Source organism: Arachis hypogaea, chromosome 20 (assembly GCF_003086295.3).
Source record: "Arachis hypogaea cultivar Tifrunner chromosome 20, arahy.Tifrunner.gnm2.J5K5, whole genome shotgun sequence".
In the NCBI taxonomy this organism is placed as follows: Eukaryota; Viridiplantae; Streptophyta; class Magnoliopsida; order Fabales; family Fabaceae; genus Arachis; species Arachis hypogaea.
Window position 1 is genome coordinate 26,393,446 of NC_092055.1, and position 9,418 is coordinate 26,402,863.

General features: G+C 37.5%; 1 long non-coding RNA gene and 1 pseudogene across 1 annotated transcript; one reads left to right on the plus strand and one right to left on the minus strand.

The window, feature by feature from the left end:
* The first annotated feature begins 1,716 nt into the window (after positions 1-1,716).
* On the plus strand, positions 1,717-2,221 carry LOC140182895 (uncharacterized). Its single transcript, XR_011879214.1, has 3 exons — positions 1,717-1,821; positions 1,971-2,040; positions 2,136-2,221. It is a non-coding gene; the product is annotated as an uncharacterized lncRNA (long non-coding RNA).
* A 747-nt stretch (positions 2,222-2,968) lies between these two features.
* On the minus strand, positions 2,969-5,916 carry LOC112785654 (inactive protein kinase SELMODRAFT_444075-like; annotated as a pseudogene).
* Positions 5,917-9,418: the final 3,502 nt, after the last annotated feature.

The following is a 9,418-nucleotide window of genomic DNA, read 5'->3' on the forward strand; positions in this document are numbered from 1 at the left end:
TAACAATGAATGAATGCTTGATGAGCTCAATTATCATTTCGCATACATATTACCATAGTTCTCACTCACTAATAATGTACCTCCTAATTGCCCATAAAACCCTTATCATAGTCATATCATATTTCATTAAAAAATCAAAACGCATACATAAAATATTTATTAGTGTTTAACCAATGCAACCCATTAAGTCCTAACAAAATTAGAATTTAAATCAAAGGGATGCACTAATCATGGACTTCAACACCACATCTAACTTTCATAGTAAACAATCTCAAATACAATGATCACCAATATCCAGCAAATAAACAATAAATATACAGCAACAAGTTAGCAAATAAACAAGAACAAGACCTAAATAGAAAATCCAACAAATGAAGTCACAACAACCGAACAATTTGACAAATTAGTATAACAGCAGGCCAACAATTTAGCAAATCAACTTAAGAAATTCAATAACAGAAAATCACAACAAAAAAACGGTAACACAAGAACACAAGAACAATTAGCAAATTAAGAAGTTCACAATAACAGTTTAAACATTTACCAGAAGAACACTAATGCAAGTGCAATCATCATGCTAACATGTTTTCTGCAAAGATGCTATTTGTACAGCTAAAATTTCCTAATTACTATGATCCAATTATTCTAATTTCACATGCAATCAACTTAATAAGTTTCTAAAAGCTAGAAAGTATAAAACCAACCAGAAATATGGTTAAAGCAATTCATCAAACATGTTGAGTGCGGTAAAATTAAAACGAAATAAGAGAATTCAAAGCTTGATTTCATCGTGATAGAGAAGAGAACATAACTTTTGTAACTTTAATTTAGTCTACCAAAACATCCAAACCAATACCAAATAAAATAAGTACTTATTGTAATATAAATCATAGGTTGCAGAGTTTGAAGAAGACTATTGGTGTTGTGCGAGTGTATTGTCTAGTGGCGGGTTTAGGGAACTCACGGTGGGGACAAAAGAGAGCAGTTTGAAGGTTGTGTGGAGCGCGCGGGTTGGTCGTAGAGTTTGAAGCAGAGCAACGTGGCTTCCAAACGCACGCGAACTCGAACGGTGAACGGCGATTGAACGCGAATGGTGAACGCCGAGCGAACGCGTACGGCGAAGAATGCGATCGAAAACGCGAACGTGAACGGCAAACAAACAGTGACGGAAGTGGGGCTGAGCAGACAAAGACGACAGATGCCGAGGTCGAGGAAGCAACCGCGATCGGTGACAGCAAACAGGGTTTGAAGATTTGGAGCACGAGGGACGCTAGATGACGGATGGCGAACTGTGAGTGCGACGGACGGCGGCAGTATGACACTCCTTGTGGCGGTGGTGTAGGCTTATAGTGCTAGGGTTTTGTGGTTGGGTTTGGGTGATTTCTTTGACTGAAAGAAAGAAACGGAGAAAGGGAGAAAGAAACGAATGAGCTTCCCTTTTTTTGTGTAAACCGGCCTGGTTCCGGTTCGATCCGACAGGTCGGCTTTTGTGCGATTCAACGATTTTTTGCCGGTTTTTTAATTACCAGTTTTATATGCCTGCTCGGTCTGTTAGTGTTATTAGTTTGCGGTTAAACCGATCCGATCGACCGGTCCATTCCAGTTTCGAGGTTTATTGTTGAGAACAAAAACCGCTATCAATTAAGCATCAACACATTTCGCGTTCAATAGTGAGGTTGCAATTTTTCATCTTTTTATTGCAATATTTTTTCTATAGGAGCAGCATGAAAGAGGTCCTGATGGAGGACCATGCTCTACTCTCTTCATTGCAAATCTTGGTCCAAACTGCACTGAAGATGAACTGAGACAAACTTTCTCAGTGTGAGTTGTTGTGTCTATAATAAAGTTGTTCATATTGGAGCAGTGCTGGACCTACTGGTTCTTGTTATATCTTGATCTTACAATGTTCATCTTTCACTTGATTTTGAGTTTTTACTATCGAGCTTTAATGTCTTAAATCCATTTTCCAGGTATGCTGGATTCAACATGTTCAAAATCCGTTCTAGAGGAGGAATGCCGGTTACATTTGCTGATTTTGATGTGAGTCATATTTCTTGTTCAATCCCCTGTTGGTCAGTGTAGTAAATTTTGCTTGCTTACCCCTTATCAATTTACTAACCTTTATTCTTTTACAGGAAGTTGAACAAGCTACTAAGGTCATGGAGCAGCTTCAGGGCAGCATGCTGTCGTCGTCAGATCGGGGTGGCATGCACATAGAGTAACTTCTAACCTAATGGTTTCTATTAATTTTAGATACTCTAGCTAGGATTGATGTCTTATGTCCCTAAATATTTTCTTGTAGATACGCAAAGTCTAAAATGAGGAAGCATTAGAAGAAAGGGAAGCAAGCCAACCAATGAATTTATGTTGTCTGAACCCTCTCAAGATTGTCATCATCAGCCAACCAATGAATTTTGCTTCACATGATTCCTAGAAGTCAAGAATTCAAAAAAGCATAGGACATTGTCAACATCAGCCAACCAAGATTTTTTGGTTTTATCAATTGCTTCAAAATTTTAAGATTTTTAAAATGGATAAACTCTATCAGTCTCATTAACTACTACTATATATTCAGCATTTTTTGCTTTTGTTTTGTCATGTCTATACTTACCTCTTCTTTAATTATGAGATATTGAGATTAGTGCTATATTTTATAAAATATGAAGATATTGTGTCATGAGTCATGAGACTTGCATATATTAGAGTTTAGTGTACATTTTCATAAATAAAATGTTTCTGATATCATTCAAACTCAAAAAGGTGAAGTGTCATTATTAATTACCCTGTGATTTTAGTACCCTTCATAGATGTAAAAGGCTAACTCTGATTTGTCTGTGTCGCTGTCCAAGTTGGTTCAGAACTTCAGATGACAACCATCAAACCATGTTTGTTTGCTTCTCAATGCATGCATGTGCATGGACACGCACATGGAAAGTGAAAAGGGATAATTAAACCAACAATCTTTGAATTTAGAAGAAGCTACTCCATTTCATTTCATTTCAAGACCCCACAAACTCTCTCAAGTCAAAGAGGCCTTTTTAGGCACAATAGTGTGTACATGATTTTCCCTGAAGAATTTTAAAAACTTCTATATTTTTTTACCTATCCTACTTTCACCCTGCTATTATACACATGCAAAATTAGATCACTGCAGAAAGATAGATAGAAAGATGTAAAATTACAAAATAGGAGGGAAAATAAACATATTTAGCATAACAAGAAAAAAGCAATTCTCAATTTTGATCAAGTATCAACCCCTTTCTAAATGTCATCTTCACATGAAGTCCTTCTTGCTTTGTTGTCCCTATCCCAATATGCAGGCCTCTATTTGTCAAGAGATAGCTTCCCACTGAATGATTCAAGTGACTCCTCTAACAGAGGACCCTTGTAATGGTGCTGCCTCTGCAGCGGCTCCAACCAGAGTCGGCCACTCCGGTTTCTCACATCATAACTTGGAGTTGAAATGTAACTTGTGTCCATGACCATGTCGCCGTCCAGTATACGAAGAACCTTGAATAAACAAGCAGAAATAATTTTAAAAACAGTTAGGCAGGGAACATGGTCAAATTCAAAAAACATGATCTAAACATACAACATTAGCTTTTCCTATTGATTTTAACTTAAAACAGAGTTTGATCAAATTATAATAAATATGTGATTGAGAATTCTTCAAAGCAATTTTTTCCAACAAAAAATAAGTTCAAGAACTTGTTTACCTGTGACATGCGTGGTCTAGAATGAGGATCTCGCCGTATGCATAATGATGCAGCATGCAACATGCAATATACCTCATTTTCTAAGTATTGGTTCCCCAGCCTTGGATCAATCAGTTCCTCAATGGCATATTCTTCCAACAGAGGTCGTGCCTGTTAAATATCAAGACATTTACTCAAATTTTGACAAGACTTGGCATGAACAACCAGAAACATAAAAGGGGATTAATATAGGATTTCTGATTGTTAATTATAGACATAGCCATACTTTAACTCTTAGGCAATGTTTGGTTGGGGATAAAATAAAGGGTGAAATTTTTCACAGAATGGTTCGAGTAAAAATTGCAAATATAACTTACTTACTCAGTAAGACACTGCTGTCCTTTAGGCCGCGTGAGATCCACAGCTTTTCTCCCTGTAACAAGCTCCACCAATACCACCCCAAATGAATAAACATCAGCTTTCTCAGTTATTTGGCCGCTTTGAGCATATTCAGGAGCCAAATACCTACACAATAATGACATATCTTAATTGTGAGTTCATATTTCTCAGACAAGTTTTGATTATGAAAACCATTCAGGACAAACACAAATACATACCCGAATGTTCCAATTACTCGGGTTTCCACACCCGTGTCTCCATCAGGTTGCCACCTCGCCAATCCAAAATCACCAACCTTGAAATCACAATATAATGTTGTTAGAAAAATTAGGCATGTATGTAATCCAACTCAAATTCAGCATACACCAGAGTTTAGAATGTAATCTATACAAGACTCAGAAAATTCTGTCTTTTACATCCAATGGTAAGTAAATTTAAAAATGTAGATGGGTGGATATTTAAAAGTGAGGTAAAGGTGCCTTTTATAGTGTAAACTACAAACCTACCAGAACGCATTGTACAATAGGCAAGCACTACTATACCAGTGGTTCAAAATCATGAGTTATGAGAATGTTGTTAGGCCGCATGTCACGGTGGATAATGCATCCCACTCTACACTCTTCATGAAGATATCGTAACCCATGAGCAGCTCCAATGGCAATTTTTTGCCGTGCAGCCCATTCTAATGGTTTTTGCTGTCTCCCTAAAATAGTTTGAAATATTAGACTAATTTACAATCATATCAGGAAAATATATGTCTTGTTTCAATCACTGTATTCAAAATGAAAAACATCGTCACATTAATCCTACTTCACCACCTGCTTTTAGTTGGCATCAGATTAATAAAAATCAAAGTAGCAAACATAAGTCTGATATTATAGTCTAGTGCAATTGAAAAAAATTCTGTAAGAACAGAAGTTCGGATGCAAGAGAGCAAGAGAAATCACCATATAAATGTGAATCCAATGATCCATTGCATATGTACTCGTAAACTAGTAGCCTTCTCTTATCCTCTATACAGAATCCAATTAGCATAACAACATTTCGATGCTGAGCACAACTCAGGACTTCTACCTCTGAGCAAAACTCAAGGTCACCCTGAGAACTAGCCAATTTATGTTGCTTGACAGCAACGACTTGTCCATCCGGTAGAACCCCTCTGTGAATGGATCCAAATCCCCCCTCAGCCAGGAAGTTGGCCTCAGAGAATCCACCAGTGGCAAGTTCTAACTCAGCATAGCTGAACCATCTTCAAGTCAGTCACTGACTTGCCATTATCTTACACAAGAAATTAAGTAAGTATTTCATGAATCAGTTTAACATGAAGCCAACCCTTGAAACTATCTAACTAATACAATGTTAGCATTGGCTGACGGCTCTGTGAGTTATGGTTAACAGATTGGCTTAGAGCATGAGAGAGATTTGCTCTCGGTATAGGTAAGAATTTCTCTGACCACGCTCACTATCTCAGATTTTAGAACTATATCAGATTGAAGAAACAAAAAATCATGAAAATTTTCAGAACAATATCAAATCAATAACAAAATTTCCAAACAATATCAAATCAATAACAAATAAATTCAGAACTGTATCATAATTCAGGCAAATCAAATTCATGAAAAATAAGTTATCTAAAAAAAACCTCAGGAGGGCAGTTCCATAACTGTTTTGCTAGAAAAGGGGAGTTGAGGGAAGGGCGAAAGAGAGTCGGCTGCTTGAGGGTGAGAACGACGGCGAGCGTACGGCTTCTTTGACGGTGAGAACGAAGGTTGGGGACTGGGGGAGCACTAGTGAGTAAACCCCGCCTTCCTGGTGTTATCATCGTTCTGCTTCTTCGTCGCCATTGAAGCTCAAGCTCTTAACTCTGAATGGGGATGATTGATTTTGAGTCTGAGCAAGCCGTGAGACAGCTACTATCATTTGAGCCGCAAACACAATATCACCAAAACAAAAGGAGTAGTCTGGGTGCTCTACAAGTTCCCAGACGCTCACAGTTTTTTCCATTTTTTCTCCAGCAAAATTATCTTCATTGGAATTGGAAACAGCTTTCCATTGTAGAGAGTTGAGTTGATTTCTTCTTTCAATTTCAGAGAGAAATGGGATCGGGGTGAATTGAGTTTCTGCACAATGATAATAATATAATTTTACTTATTCATGTTTATAGAAATTATATGTTTATCCCTCTTGTAAAAATATTTAATTACAAAATTACCCTACTTTAGTTAAGATATTAACTCTTATTGAGTTAAATTAACTCAAACTAAAACTAAGCATCCAATTAAAACATGCCATGTCACGAGGGGTAATTTACATGTTGAAATAGAGGGGGTTGGGTAGAACTCACCTATATATATATATTCTTTTTTTTCTTTTTCTTTTTTTTCAATGCATATGATTAAATTATTGAATGCATGAACATGTCCTAAATATTTTTTTCACATTTTCATAAAGATATATAACACCCAATTCTTAAACCAAATATTTCCAAACCCAACTTTCCCACACTTAAATCATGAACACTCTCACTAGTCTAAGCTAACCAAGGATTCAAATTAAGGACATTATTGTTTTCTGCTTAGAGTTAATGATGTGCTAAAGTAAAGAATAAAAGGGGTAAAATAGGCTCAAATTGGTTTGCAAAAGATAATGAAAGGTTAAGGCCATATGGGTATGTAAGCTTAGTGAAACAAGGGCCTCAATCATATAAGTGTATGCATACATCAAACCATGGAAATATAGAATTAATCAAGACAAAGATCACAATTTTAGAGAGAACAACACACACCAAAAATAAAATATTGGTTGATAAGATGCAACCAATCAAGTAGGCTCAAAATCTCACTGGTTTTGTGTGTTTGAGCTCTAAAACCATGTTCCAAATTAAAATTTCTTCAAACAAGTTTTTCAAAAAGTTTAATTCAAATTAGTGAAATGCTATAAAAAGTTTCTTGAAAAGAAAAGAAAATATTACTTCAACCAACTGGTAAAATATGCACAAAATCAAACAAACATGCAAATGCAACAACAAATTTAACAGGGAAAATAAAAAATTGGTGTTGAAATAGGAAATAACTAACCCACAGAAGTCAGTATCGACCTCCCTACACTTAAAGATTGCACCGTCCTCGGTGCATGCAGAGATGTACAAGTGGACGGGTGGCTCCAACTGATGCTTTTTCTCCAAAGATTGTGTGGCAGACTTGTCTGTCTCCCCATGTAAACGTCTTCCGGTTCCCTTCCTGGTGGCCATCCTGAAAGAAAAAGGGAAGAAAAGTAACCCAGAAATAAAGATAAGAAAATAAATAAAGTATGGGTGGGTTAATGCCACATAACGAGGGTCTTAATTACATGGTAGCTACAACATGCAAGTGAGAAAACAGTAGAACCAAATGGCATATCAATAGTGCAAAAATTGCAACAAATGGGGGAGAGAGATTGGGTAATGAAAGATGGTGTAAGTGCATAGCAAGCAAATGGAATACAAGTATCATAAAAGATTAGCATTGACTTATGAACAATAATACCCAGTAATATAAAACAAGTTATGAAACACCAGAATAATTCAAGAAAAGATGCAACAGTTGAATAAGAAAATATAACACCAATAAAAACATGCACAAAATTAGAATGCAATGAATGAAAGTATGCAAATAAATTAAGTAAAATAGAATGGAAAAGAATAGGGATGAGAAGTTGAAGAGATGAAGAAGAAGAAAGTAAGAAAGGAAGAAGAAAGAAGGAGAAAGGAGGGAAGAAAGAAGTAAGAATTTAGAAACGGAGCACAACGCGTACGCGTGGGTGATTTTGTGCCTCTAGCACAGTACCAGCCCTAGACCAGCACAACTCTCTATTTAACACGCTTTTACGCCGATTTTTCATGCCCACGCGTACGCGTCATTGACGCTTACGCGGGGGTTGAACTTTTTGCAGAGGACGCGTACGCATGAGGTACGCATACGAGTGGGGTGGCCTGTGCACTACGCACCCCTCCCGCACGTCTCTCGCATAACTTTCTGTAAGGTTTAGCGTCGCATGTGACGCGTGCACGTGGTTCACGTGCACGTGTGGGACGGGCTTTTTTTTTTAATGCAGAATGTAAAATACAGAATGCAGATGACTATGCAGAAGTTATGAATGAACACGAATAAAAATAAAATAAAATAAAACTAAGAACAAAAAAGGAAAGAATATACCATGGTGGGTTGTCTCCCACCTAGCACTTTTAGTTAAAGTCCTTAAGTTGGACATTTGATGAGCTCCTTGTTATGGTGGCTTGTGTTTGAACTCGTCTTGAAACTTCCACCAATGCTTGGACTTCCAATAAGCTCTATCAATACCAAGTAAATTTTTCAAGCTTTGATGGAGTTCTTCACAAGCTTTGAGCTCCCAAATTTGATCCTCATATATTCCCGGATCTCAAATCTTGTTTCTACACCCGTCTTTAAGTGGATCATAATGATTCCATCCGGGTGGTTCAGCCTTAGAATTCTCATTTAGGTACCCAAACATCCTCCTAGAACCATACAATCGAGCTCTACACCAATCCTTGCACTTCAACTTGGAGCATGCAACCGTATTGAACCTTGCATGACAACTTTTACCACTAACCATCTCCCTCTTACTCTTATAGCCACAAAGAACTCTAAGTTGCCCATCCGTCTCAAGCAAAGCATATTCAAGTGGGCTAATTAAGCTTAGAGATGAAAGATTTACCCACTTGAATGAAGGAATAGATGGTGATGGCTTTGGGGGAGAGGTCTCCAACAACTTTGGCAAGGTGATTTCCAGCTCCATTCCCTTGAGCTCTTCCTTGACAACTTTCACCTCCTTGCAAGCTTCTTCAATTTCAACCTCTTCCTCTTGGTAGCCTTCTTCCAATTCGATCTCTTCTTCATTGTTCACCAAGGGCATGGGAGGTTATGCTTCTTCTTCTTTAATCTCCATGTCAAGTCCAATGGGAGAAGATTCAAATGTAGATAAGAAGTCATCAATGATTGAATCCATCTCTTGATCACCCCCTTCAAAGTCTTCAACCATGATATGTCTTGGAGGTTGTACACCCTCCTCAACATCAAATTCAAACTCCTTAGAAGGGAGCTCTATGACTTAACTTTCCCATGGAGGTTCAGCATCTCCTAAGTCTTCAACCACTTCTTCCTCTTCAGTAATTTTGGCTTTCTCCACTTGCTTTAGTACAAAATCAGACTCCTCCTTGATGTCTTCCTTTCTATGCTAACTCCTTTCAACTATTCTTTCATCTTCAAGGGTTTCTCCTGCCGCTACCTTTAGGGCCTCCTCTAGCTTCTTATGAAGTATGGATTTGC